Genomic DNA, 12,952 nt, shown 5'->3' on the forward strand with positions numbered 1-12,952 from the left:
TAGCAAACAATTTAAACTAGAGTGATTTATATTTTCCTTACTTGAAATAAAATAAACATTAAATGAAATAAACTTTTAAGCTTTTAAATTGATGTTAAAATATATTGATATTTAACACTTAAAAATGTAATTAAAATAATAATAGTAATAAAATAATACGTAGTATCTGATAATAAAATAACATGTTAAAACAGCAATAGGGACAAATGTGCTCAAAGAAACTATTACGTTTGTTGCCCCAATCCTGAATATGTGTTCACATTCTTGCTGAGATACAATGAGTTACAGAGCTGTCAAATAAATGTATGTGTTGTTGGACATTTTAGCCCATTTCTCCAACTACAGCACATCTCTTACCAAACATGTCCCTCATAAAACATGCCCACTCTGAATCTTTCAGAGTTGTCTCCTACTACATTTTTTTTCTCCCCTGTTTCTTTCTTCTCTCTTAAAGAATGATTCATGATATTTAACCTACTTACTGAGCTCCACCTATAGCTGCTCTCTTTTGAACGTCTCGGGTCCGCAAACTCAGAATGCAGTGAAGGGAAAACATGGTGGTCTTTTAGTCAAGTCCATCAAACAGAATTGATGAAACTGGCAACAGAAAACAAAATAACCAACATGGAGTTTAGAAATAGCCCTCACTCAGCGAAGTGCGCTGACCCTTAGCAGGGAGGCTAATGTAACACGTGAACAACACGAGAAGGTCCTGCACTGGAATGTCGTTCTGTGTACATGTTTGGGTATGAGTTGCCGACTTTTCCGTCATGGTCCATGCATGTTTTTTGAAAGTCAGGAAGACTGCTCAAATTCTACCTTTTGAACACTGGTGTATATCTGTAGAGTTCATCAGAATGATGAAGCTCATGATCATTATGCAGGTGTTGAATGTGCATTTCAGATGTTTGTTGATGTTATTGCAAACTTTATAATGTTCCAGTGTTTTTTTCAGCATATTTGTTGAGGTGGGTCTCTAATGAATGCTCTTTGATATGGTATTAGCTGACAGAAGCTGCTCAAAAACGATTCCCCAGGAGGCACTTGGTGTCATGTGCCTTCTGTGGTCTCCACTCTTCTCTCAGCCCCCCAGGCCAACTCTTCTCTCAGCCTCTCTCTGTCTGTCCCCAGGCCAACAACCCTTGTGCTGGAAGCTTCAAATCCCATAATTACAAAGCTGACAGTTAACACACAGGTAAGCTACCCTTACTGACGGGCAAAGAATGCAAACATCCTCTGTATGGGAATTGAGAGATGGAGATGGAGGCCCATGCTGCAGGCTGGTGTAGAAGTTACTTCTCCATATCTCCTGGGGGTTGTGAGGGCATATGATCATCCCAACACAAAAACTGAGAGGTAAGTTTGGTAGAGCGGTCCATAGAAGAACATTTTTTGGTTCCCGGTCCCAAAAGAACCATTCAGTTAACAGTTCTTAAAAGACCTTTTTTTTTTTCTTATGTCTTTGTGTGAAGAATATTTTATTCATTTTCAAAACCACCTTTTCCACTATGAAGAACCTTTTGTCCAGTGGAAAGTTTCCATGGATGTTAAAGTTTTTCATGGAACCATCGATGCCAGTAAAGAGCCTTTATTTTTAAGAGTGGAGGGTACTTTAGATTACTAAAAATGTTCTCTAAACTAGAATGCCCATAGTGGTTATTTTAAGAACTGTTTACTTAATGTTTTTGGGAACCAAAAAAAAAAAAAGATAAGATATTCTATGGTATTATTGTGAAACCCCCCTTTTGGGACCTTTATTTTTAAGAGTGTTGAGAAGCAGAACAAAACTTTCCACATGAATTATTAATTCAAATCTTTAATTTTGCAGGTTATTAAATAATTTGCTCACTTTCTCACACAAAGCAATCACAGTAGCCTACTTGAAATACAGGTCTGGTCTGTGCAGGTGATTTGAGGTTGATAAGCTATCTGATGGTGCTGCCACTCTCTCTGAGTGGGAGCTGGCAGTTTCGTATCTTTTTCAGGTTCATATCTTTCACTAATAGCCAGGTCAAGAGAATTAAAATCATAATCTCTTAAGCTGACAAAAATCTAATTTTTTTAGGATGCACTATATAGACCTAGAGTGGCTTTACAACATATCCTGACAATTAAAATATATCCTTTAACAGCACAAAAAGATAAACTTTCTTTAACTGTTTTTTTTTTTTATTTATTTATTATTATTATTTATTTATTTATGGTTTGAAGTTTGAAATGTAAAGTTTATTATCAAATTTTAGCTAACTTCAGTATTATTATTGAAAGAGACAATGGAATAGTAGTAAGATAATGAACAGGAGATCACATGTTGTCTGAACATACAGTTTTCAGAGACCTTCATGATATAAATAACCACTAACAGAACAGCTCATATTTCCCTTTTCCCTCTTGGGCCTTGAATTATGATTCCATTAGAAACCTTAAAACAGATCACAAGTGTTTAGGTGTGGGACAGTATCAAAAGCTTAGACCGCCACCCTTGTGGCCTCACAGGGATATGACATAAGAAACATATGAGTTTTCTTTTTTTTTTTTTTTTTCTTGTTCAAAAAATTAAGGTTTAGCTATTGCTAAAGGTATTAGTTTTGTAACAAATAGACTGTATTTTATGATGTTCTCGTTCTCTGGACATTTTACATAACGTATACTATATATATATATATATATATATATATATATATATATATATATATATATATATATATATATATATAAAATACTACAACTATAATAATAAAACTGTGTGTGTGTGTGTTATAGTTTTATTATTCACTCATTTATTTATTTATTTATTTAGTTTTGTGAAGTCTATCCAAATCAAGTGCTCTATTTCCTCGACTAAATTTGCTATGAGTGATCTTTTACTGATATCAAATTCAGTAGTGTTTTTGGTTGGTGTCTGGTGGAAGGTGAAAGTACAGAGTACTACTATCATCATTAAATTGAACTAAGCAGGATATTATGAAATTTTTTAAATAAATTACACAACTTAAATATGATCCAGTTTACTGTGTATGGAACTCAGATAAACTTTGTGGGTGTGAATGAAAACAACGCTGCCCATTGAAGCAAACTTGGCCCGCCCTCTCTACTTTCTCATTGGTCAGAAGGCACGTCGCTCTTACACGTTCGCGTTCCCATTTGTCCCCGCAGTGCTGTCGAGCGCGTTCTTTGATGACGCAGCGGCTTGACCTTTTTGTTCTAAAAGATGATTGGGTAATCTTCGAGTCGAACATATACTTCTGGGTTTCTATTGGTTAGTTTAGACACGCCTGTCCTCCATTGCTCAAAAATCTCACATCTGAAGGTTAAAGTGTGTCTGTCTCCCATCACACCGCGCTTCAGTCCAGCGGCACTCTCCCTCTTCTTGCTCAGAATTTGTAGAAATATTAACACAATATCATGTCGATATTTGGTGAAGTCCCGCAGGCTGCTCCTGTCGCAGTGTTTAAACTGACAGCAGATTTCCGTGAAGATCAGAATCCCAGCAAGGTGAATCTGGGAGTCGGAGGTGAGAGATGCGCTTTATTTCAACACACGCGTTTCCATATCAGAGTATAAAAATATGAAAGTCAGTGTTTGTCAGTTTATGCAATGCTTTGGCCATGCACACCCACAAGTTAACGTTATTCTCTTTTCTATGACAACAGTAGGCCTCTTATCAATAATAAGAATTGAACACGTAACGTTATATCTGCTCTGCTTTACTGCAGCTCATTGCATTTAAACATGTCTATTTTATAAATTAGAGTCAAATAAGACCTGTATATGTGTGAGTGTGTGTATATATATATATATGTATATGTATATGTATATGTATATATGTATATATGTATGTGTATATGTATGTGTATATATATTTGGACACACTTAATTTGTGTTTTCTTAGAATCTTTTCAGCTTAGAGAACAATGCTAAAAATTTTTACATTGGTTTTTGTAATTTAATTCACAAATTCAGTTTGGTCTGATAGAATCAAGTCATTAAAAATATTAATAGAAAATTGTAATTATGCATTGGACTGTTAAATGTTAACAAATCATATCATATCTGACCATTTTCAGAGTAGTTCTGTACACTTTTGCGCTACATCCTGGGATGCTTTTAAGCAGTGTTTAAAGAGTTCACATCTATGCTTCTTAATAAATCTAAAATATAGTAAATGTATAATAAAAGAATTAACTTATGTGTTCAAATGTTTAACTTGTGTTGTATCACATTAAACTGTAGAGTTATCTGACTTTAAACTAAAGTCATCGCATTTAGCTCCAGAGGCATTCTAGGGTTTCTAAATATATTGAAGGATAAAGTTACTCTTCCAGCGTTGGTCGTTTATACTGGAGACCAGGCCCCTGTGCAGTGCTGTTAGCTAGGGATGAGTAGATTGTGTTTTGTCAACAGTATTATTGTGCAGAAGCAGTCGTCACGTGTCATCTGCTGTGTAGTTATTCCTGATTCCTTAGAGAGCTTGACCTTCGGAGGATTCAGGGAGGACTATCTTTATCTTCCGATTTTACCTGAAACCCTGCTGATGCCATGACTCCTGAGGTTCTGAGACACGAGTGAAAACTGAAAGTCACATCTCTAAATTTCCCTGAGTCATGATTGGTGTGGACTGTTTTTGAACACCTCCCCCTGGCCTGTGGTCTCTTCTTCAGACTGAAACGATTATCCCTCTTGAACAACCCAGAACACTGATTTCATATGCTTTCTATAGACATTTACCGTCTCTAACTACAGCTTGTCATACTTCTGCAGAAAGTGACAACAATATTCTTTAGAATATGCTTCTTTTCTAATATATATATATATATATATATATATTAATATATATATATAAAATATAATAATAATAATAATAATAATTATATTATTGTATATATTTTTACTTCACTATAATTATTATTATTATTATTATTTTTTTTTTTTTTTAAAGGCTCATAATTATACTAAACTAGATATGTTGCCCCATAAATTGCTCATTGATCTAATATTTGATTGATTCAGACATGCAGATTTATTAAAATCATTGCTCTGCTTCACAATCTTTTGATTCCACAACTTTACCAGTTTATGTACAGAACAGAATTTATTTGGATACATTTTGTTCTGTATTTGTTAGAATTTTCATTCAAGTATTGCATCAGGACAGGAGCAGTACACGTTAGTGTCGAATAAGCTAATTTTGCTCTTGGGATAAACTTCACAGATAAATCCTGATCATAGACAGCCCTGATAAAAAGGAACAATTACACATAACAGATACTGAGTAGATAGGAATTCAGGATGCTGTAATTTACACTATTCAAAAGTTTGGGGTGTGACTCTGTTATTGTCTTTCTGCATTACTGACAAACTGTAAAGCTGACAAACACTGTAAAGCTGCTTTGACACAACCAGTATTGTATAAAGCGCTATACAAATAAAGGTGATTTTTCTTTGTTTGTTTTTGGGAAGAAGTCTGTCATGTTCAAAGCTGCATTTATTTTAATTAAAAGATATAGTAAAAACAAGTTTGTGAGACATTGCAATTTGAAATAACTTATGACATTTATACTTATAAACATATATGTGTGTGTGTATATGTATATGTTAAAAATGCCATTTCATTCCGTAACGGGCAAAGATAAATTTTCAGCAGCCATTACTTCAGTCTTCAGTGTCACATGATGTTTTGGGGCAATTTTTTTGATGAATAGAAAATTCAAAACAACATTTATTTGAAATAAAAAAATATTGATTTCTTTAAAAAAAAAAAATTGCTGTAAAAATCTGAATTTTGCCTTTGTATTTTGAAGTATTCTGGTTTAAAATGTTCATCCTCTTCCTCTTCTTAAGCCTACAGGACAGATGAATGTCAGCCCTGGGTTCTCCCCGTGGTGGAGAAAAGTGGAGAAGATGATCGCTGATGACCATAGTTTGAACCACGAGTACCTGCCCATTCTAGGCCTGCCAGAGGTTCGCTCCAGTGCATCTAAGATCGCTCTGGGTGAAGACAGTCCTGCCATCAAGGACAATCGGGTCAGATGAGATGCTTAAAATCCTGTTTTGATCATCTATATCAATAACAGTTATTTATTTATTTTTTATTGATTAAAAAATAACAAATAAACTGTTATTGATAATTTATTCCTGTGACGCAAAGCTGAATTTTCAGCATCATTACTCCAGTCTTCAGTGTCACATGATCCTTCAGAAATCATTCCATTTTCAGATTTAGCAAAATGTTTATTTTACACCTTGTTGCACATTTTGAACTGGTAGGCTATCATTCTAATGTAGAGGTTTTTGTTGTTGTGTTTTTGTATTGCAGGTAGGAGCTGTGCAGTGTTTAGGTGGCACTGGTGCTCTGAAGATCGGAGCCGAGTTTCTTCGCCGGTGGTACAATGGAACCGACAACACACAAAAACTCCAGTTTATGTATCTGCGCCAACATGGGGTGAGCATAAGATCTAATTACACAAGGAAAATACTGTAAAAAATGTAATTCTAAAATTTAATTGACTATAGTATAAAATATTTTCAGTTCAGTTTGTGGTCTTACATTCTAGAGAACCACAATGCTGTTTTCTCTAATGCTGGATTTGAGGACATCCGTCCATACAAATATTGGGATGCAGGGAAGCGTGGACTCGATCTGGAAGGTTTTCTGGGTGACCTGGAGGTTAGTAGCGATTTTTTGAAAATTCCATGGTCTTTAACGAAAACGAGCTCTTCGTGGTTACTTATTTATCAGTAATTGATAAATGTTATCTAAAAACCTTTGATTGTGTGCATAAAGAAGTGTTGAGGCTTGACAGATTTTTTTTCTTTTTCTGCTGGGCTCAGTCGAGCCATAAAAAAAAATCTAGTTTGATTTTTGGCCCTTCGTATTAAATGTTTGAACACCTCTGCTATATACAGTCCATTTGATACTATGTCTTTCCTGTCAGAGTGCACCTGATCACTCCATCTTTGTGCTGCATGCCTGCGCTCACAACCCCACCGGCACAGATCCCACCCAGGACCAGTGGAAGAAGATTGCTGATGTCATGAAGGTGAGACCATCACAACAACCCCACATCATCTGACTAAGATTAGAACATTGAAGCCCTTGATACAAAAATGGATCCTAATTGCATGTAATAAGACATTTAAGCACAATGTGCAATTACAACCTACTGTTGTCTAAATTTAAACTCTTTGCAGTTTTATAAATAGCGAGTTAACTATTGCATAATATCAAAAATGTAGTTAGGAGTTATACAGGGCACAGAATGTTACTGAAAAGTTCATCAGTGGAGCTGTAAGTGCATTTTTGTATGGCAGAGATGTTGTTATCTGGCTTTTTTCTTCTCTCAACTCTCTCTTCAGCGAAAGAGTCTGTTTGCCTTCTTTGATTCAGCCTATCAGGGTTTCGCCTCAGGAAATTTAGATAAGGACGCCTGGGCTGTCCGCTACTTTGTGTCACAGGGTTTTGAATTGTTCTGTGCCCAGTCATTCTCTAAGAACTTCGGTCTGTACAGTAAGTGGTTCCAGAGTTTATGTTAGTTGTTAGAGATTACATTTCAATGCCTTGTATTATGTCCTTGTTCAGAACCATCTGATTGTAAAGAATAATCTGAATCCACAGATGAGAGAGTTGGGAACCTGACTGTTGTAGCCAAAGACCAAGACAATTTGAATCGTGCACTGTCTCAAATGGAGAAGATCGTTCGAATCACCTGGTCCAACCCTCCATCCCAGGGTGCACGTCTGGTTGCCATCACACTCAACACCCCTGAACTCTTTGCTGAATGGTAAATGCAGTTAAAAATAATCACATTATCTAATAATCTAATTATCTTGTTTTGTGAAAAAAAAAAAAAAAAAAACTGTGCAAAAGAAAAAAGTGACCTGGATGTGTTCTTGACATATTTTCTGAGATTCACCAGTGTATATGTATATATTTTGTTTAAGGGTTATTTATAGTCTGCCATTTTTCCATCATTCTACAGGAAGGACAATGTGAAGACCATGGCAGAGAGAGTCCTGCTCATGCGTGCTCAGCTGAAGGAAAAACTCAAAGCACTAGGAACTCCATGAACCTGGGAGCACATCACTGAACAGATCGGCATGTTCAGCTTCACCGGACTCAACCGTAAGCAATCTCCTTCTAGCGCTTTCACACTTCGTTCATCCAAGCGTCTCACCACTGGAAACATCTGTTCTAACACGGCAGTCACTCATGCTTTAGCTACTGTTCCTTACACATTACTTTATAGGCTTTAAATGGAGAGTAATAGTTAATGCTAGTACTTAGAAAATAGTTCAAAGTTAGTACTGAGAAGATAGCTAGAAGTGACAAAAGTGAAAATAGAAGTTAGATCTGAGAAAATAATTAAAAGCTAGTACTGAGAAATTAGGTAAAAGTTAGTACTGAGAAAATTGTTAGAAGCTAGTACTGTGGATATGGTTAAAAGCTTATACTAGGAAAAATCATAATTTGTTTGCAGTTGCCACTTTGATATTTGATATTTTGTTAATTGATAGTTTGATATTTGTTAATTAATACAGTGTATGTGTTTGAATTCACATAAAATGGCACTCAACCATTTCAAAAATGTTGTTTTCTCTGTTTTACAGCTAAGCAGGTGGAGTACCTGTGAAAGAGAAGCACGTTTATCTAATGGCGAGCGGGCGCATCAAACATGTGTGGCCTCACCACCAAGAACATCGACTATGTGGCCCGAGTCCATTCATGAGGCTGTCACTACAGTCCAATAAGCACCTTTACCACACTTCCTGTTTGTGTGTGTGTCCACAAGGAACATCAAACATGCAGAGACACACACACTGATACACCCCTTCACTCACCAGCTTTCCTGGTCTAATTTAGTCATCAGCGTTTCAACATTCTGTTTTAACTTGTAATTATAAAGCAATCAAACAGTCTCAGAAGATGTGGTGGAATTTACAGTCAACCAAACAACTGTCTGGATTTCATTAACCTGAAGGTTCAGCTTGACTGATTTCATGATCTTTCGTGGTCTAAGATTAAATTCAAACAGGTTAGTGTGAATGAATCAAGAGTTATAGTCAACATTTGAGTTAGTGGGGTGAAATGGGTGGAAACTAGCCTTTATTAAATTAACTCGTCGAATTTATCACCGTGTGTCTGAAAATTTCATTGTATTGAGTGCTGAACTGAAGGACAGCGTGCATGTTTTCATGATAAATGTGTCTGTATTCTTAAAACATGCACACGAGAGACAACTCTAGAACTGAATGAATGGGGGGCATTAGATTGTGTTTCATTGTCAATTCCTGATTGCGCTCTTACCTCAAATTAAATGGCTTGAAGAAACATTTTACCTTGAAAACTTATTGTGACTAGTTAAAACAATGGACGAAGAAACCTGGTATTGTGGTTTGTGAAGAGGTGCATTTTGGGATATTGGATGTCTGACAGCTGAAGGAGAGTGAATTATATAGAAAATTGATTTGGGGGGTTGAATATTATTTTTAAGCTTTTCGTGTTTGATGTTCTGGAAATTCTGGGTTGTGAAGAGCCCAGGCATTGTTTTGCACTTTATTTTCTGGGACTTTTTATTCCGGTCCATTACTTTCTACTGCTGTGTTTTTGTATGTTCAGGCTCATTTGTTCCACTGCAGGAATGTGTAATGAATGTGCAGACATTAGTTCAAGTATACTACTCTCCCACCTAGCTTAGTTGCAAAAGATCAATCCTCCAGGTATAAAAAAAACTCTTTGAGCACAAATATATTAATCAGAGTGCATTGAAATAAATGAAGTAAACTAGCATGTTTTCTGTTGTGTTTTTGTCCCAGTGACTATATTAACAGTATCATTTAGAAGATTGGGGTATTATTAAGAAAGTAATACTTGTTTTCAGTGTGGATGCATTAACTTGATTTCAAAAGTGAAATTACAGTGAGCATTTTTTATTGCAGATTTTCTGGCACAAAACTGAGTAATGAGATGAAATTAGTTAAGGCTATTTTTGCACCTTTGGTTCTTTTCAAAGGCTGTAAAGTTTTGAATATAGCAGGGTTGGCAAAAAAAAAAAAAACTGCACACAGAGATGGACTGGCACTGCTAGAATTTACTCTGTTATCTATTCATATTATATGCTTGTCAATTTTAAACTTACTGTGAGAAGGTTTTGTTTCCTTCTTCATCAGAACAGATTTGGAGAAATCTAGCATTACACCACTTGTTTACCAATTGATCCTCTGCAGTGAATGGTGCCGTCAGAATGAGAGTGCAAACAGCTGATAAAAACATCACAAAAATCCACAAGTAACCCACAAAACTCATCATTTAACATCTCGTGAAGTTGCATGTTTTCTTTGTGAGAAGCAAAGCAGTACCTGTTTTTCTGTCACATCAAAATCCACCTTCCCTATTTGTTTAGAACTGTCCTGTGTTGTTTTTATCAGCTGTTTAGACTCTCATTTTGACGGCAACCCATTCACTGCAGAGGATTTATTGGTGAGCAAGTGATATAATGCTAAATTTTCTCCAAATCTGATAAAGAAAGTAAGTTTGTGTAGTTTGTTGTGTCTAGTGCAGTTTTTGGCAAATGTTCATTTTTTGGGTGAACTGTTGCCTTTAAGGCAACTTTTAAGTAACTTTTACTCCATGCAAGCTGCAAAACATATGTTTTAAGTTTAGGAAGCAAAGATTTAAGAATCTGCCATTTAACAGGCAAAATTGCATCTCTGACAATGGGCCGAATCAATCTGAGTGACTGAGTGGCATTATCTAAACACAATTTATGATAAAGCATATTCAAAGAATGTGTTCTGCCTCCAAAATAACACCCAGCAAAGGTTATCATCCTGAAATAGTCCAGCAGTTGTTTAAACATCAGCGAACTTTATTTTACTCATGTAACTGAAGTGAAATTTCTTGATATGATTCTAAAACATTCTCTTCCATAACAGGACTGAGAGCTCAAGTGTACCATAATAAACCTTTGACTTCTTATATTGCTTAACAGTGTTTGTTTACTGTAATTGAACAAAAATGATGTTTTCCAAGACAAATTTGAATCAATCTTAATTTATTGGGATGCCAGTGGTACTTTTCATTCTAAATATACCACATCAAAACCTAATAGAACATTTGATATTCTCTTTATATATTATATAAATATTATTCTTATATAATCAAAGCAACATTTTTTGTAAAGTCATACACAATTCCTCGGGTGTTTTTCAAATAGAAGTCTTTGTAAACTCTGTAGAAACATATATCCTTCGGCCGACTCACTGTACAGAGAGCGAGAGCTGGAGAGGATTTTTCTAAATGTCTTTAGCAAATATCCTCAGTTTAAAGGCTTAATATACACGTGCTTAAATATACAGTGGATTTCTCATCAAAAGCAGCTGAGTCAATCATCAGCATGCATCACTCAGTTCACTGACGTTAAAAAGTGCTGCCCCCCTTTCTTTCTTTCTTTCTTTCTTTCTTTCTTTCTTTCTTTTCGTTTTCTTCTTTTCTTTCTTTCTTTCTTTCTTTCTTTCTTTCTTTCTTTCTTTCTTTCTTTCTTTCTTTCTTTCTTTCTCTCTGTCAGCATGTGCTCTCCGTACAGGGCCTTTAGCACACAGTATTGCACAACACAAAGTGTCCATGTGGCCTGAAAGCAAGCAGGAACACATTCAGTTCACTCCAGACCATCAAGATGCAAAGCAACTTTATAAAAGGGATAGCTTGGTTATTGCTATTAAATATTAGGAATAAATATCAAGGGGAAAGAAACAGACATCCAGTGGTTTCCAGCATGAGTCGTTGTGCTTTCTGTGTTCGACTGGTGGTGTTGTAGGTCACTGTTAGCATAGAGGCAAAAAGAGTCTCGCTTGTGGCCAACAGTCTCTGTATCACCAGTGTCTGCTGCATGCATGCAGGAGAGAGGTATTCACTTGACATACTCAGTTAAAACAGCCTTTCATGCAAAACGCATCCTAGGTATAATCCCCTGGCATAATGTAATCATGTGACCTGTTGTTGGCAGGGATGAGCTGATTGGTTAGTTTTTCATGATCATGGCATGCTGGGAAAGTCATGGCAGTGAACCAGTAATGGAAACATGAGTGAGATTTTCAGCTTGCTGCAGTAAATTACTAAAAGGGCTCAAAAACAAAATACTATAGGCTTCTTGCATGTTTTGGATATTGCTTATGATTTTAGACACACACACACACACACAAATATCTATATCTATATCTATATCTGAGGTGACTTTTAGTATCAGTGCTTCAAGTTTTTTTTTAAGTTATGGCTTGCGCATATCCTAACTATTTTATTTTATACAGTAAAGCACAATGCGTTCTAATAACAACAATAATACCACTTAGCTTTGAGAAAAGCATGCCGATATATTATACACCTATTATTTATAAACAAATAAATCTATTGTCAAATACATGTGTGCTTTGGACCATTAGCAATGGCCATCTCAGACTATTTAAAACTATTCAAATATGGCCTAAAATAGCTAAAAAGAAAAAAAATAAGCCTTATCTCTTTGTACCCTGTGCTCTCAGCCAGCTCCCTGAACGGAAGATGCAAAAATTAACAAAGCAAAATGATAAGAAATAACAACATAAAATATTAATGCTTTTGAAAATAGAAAGAAAAAAAGATTCTGACCACCACTTACCTAATGTAGGTATTTTTTCCCCTGTCAACATCTCAGCTATTCAACAGAATATGTAATATATGGGTCTGGTCTTTCTCAAAGTGCTCTGATATCTTGATTGAGCTTCAGGCACAGCCTGACAAATAGTGTCTCACTTAATATGATATAAAATCACACAATAAACACTTTGTTTCAGGATGATTCTACTGAAAGATGACCATATTTTGACATACTAAAGGTTCTGCCATCTGGCCCACATTGATCAAATGGTTGGCTTCACGGTCTCCAGGCTGTGTGCTTGCTGGCTTTGCCCGGGGTCAGAG

General features: G+C 35.8%; 1 pseudogene; it reads left to right on the forward strand.

Annotated features, from left to right (window-relative positions):
- Nucleotides 1-3,333: 3,333 nt before the first annotated feature.
- Nucleotides 3,334-9,127, forward strand: LOC109065117 (annotated as a pseudogene).
- Nucleotides 9,128-12,952: the final 3,825 nt, after the last annotated feature.

Source organism: Cyprinus carpio, chromosome A13 (assembly GCF_018340385.1).
Source record: "Cyprinus carpio isolate SPL01 chromosome A13, ASM1834038v1, whole genome shotgun sequence".
Lineage (NCBI taxonomy): Eukaryota > Metazoa > Chordata > Actinopteri > Cypriniformes > Cyprinidae > Cyprinus > Cyprinus carpio.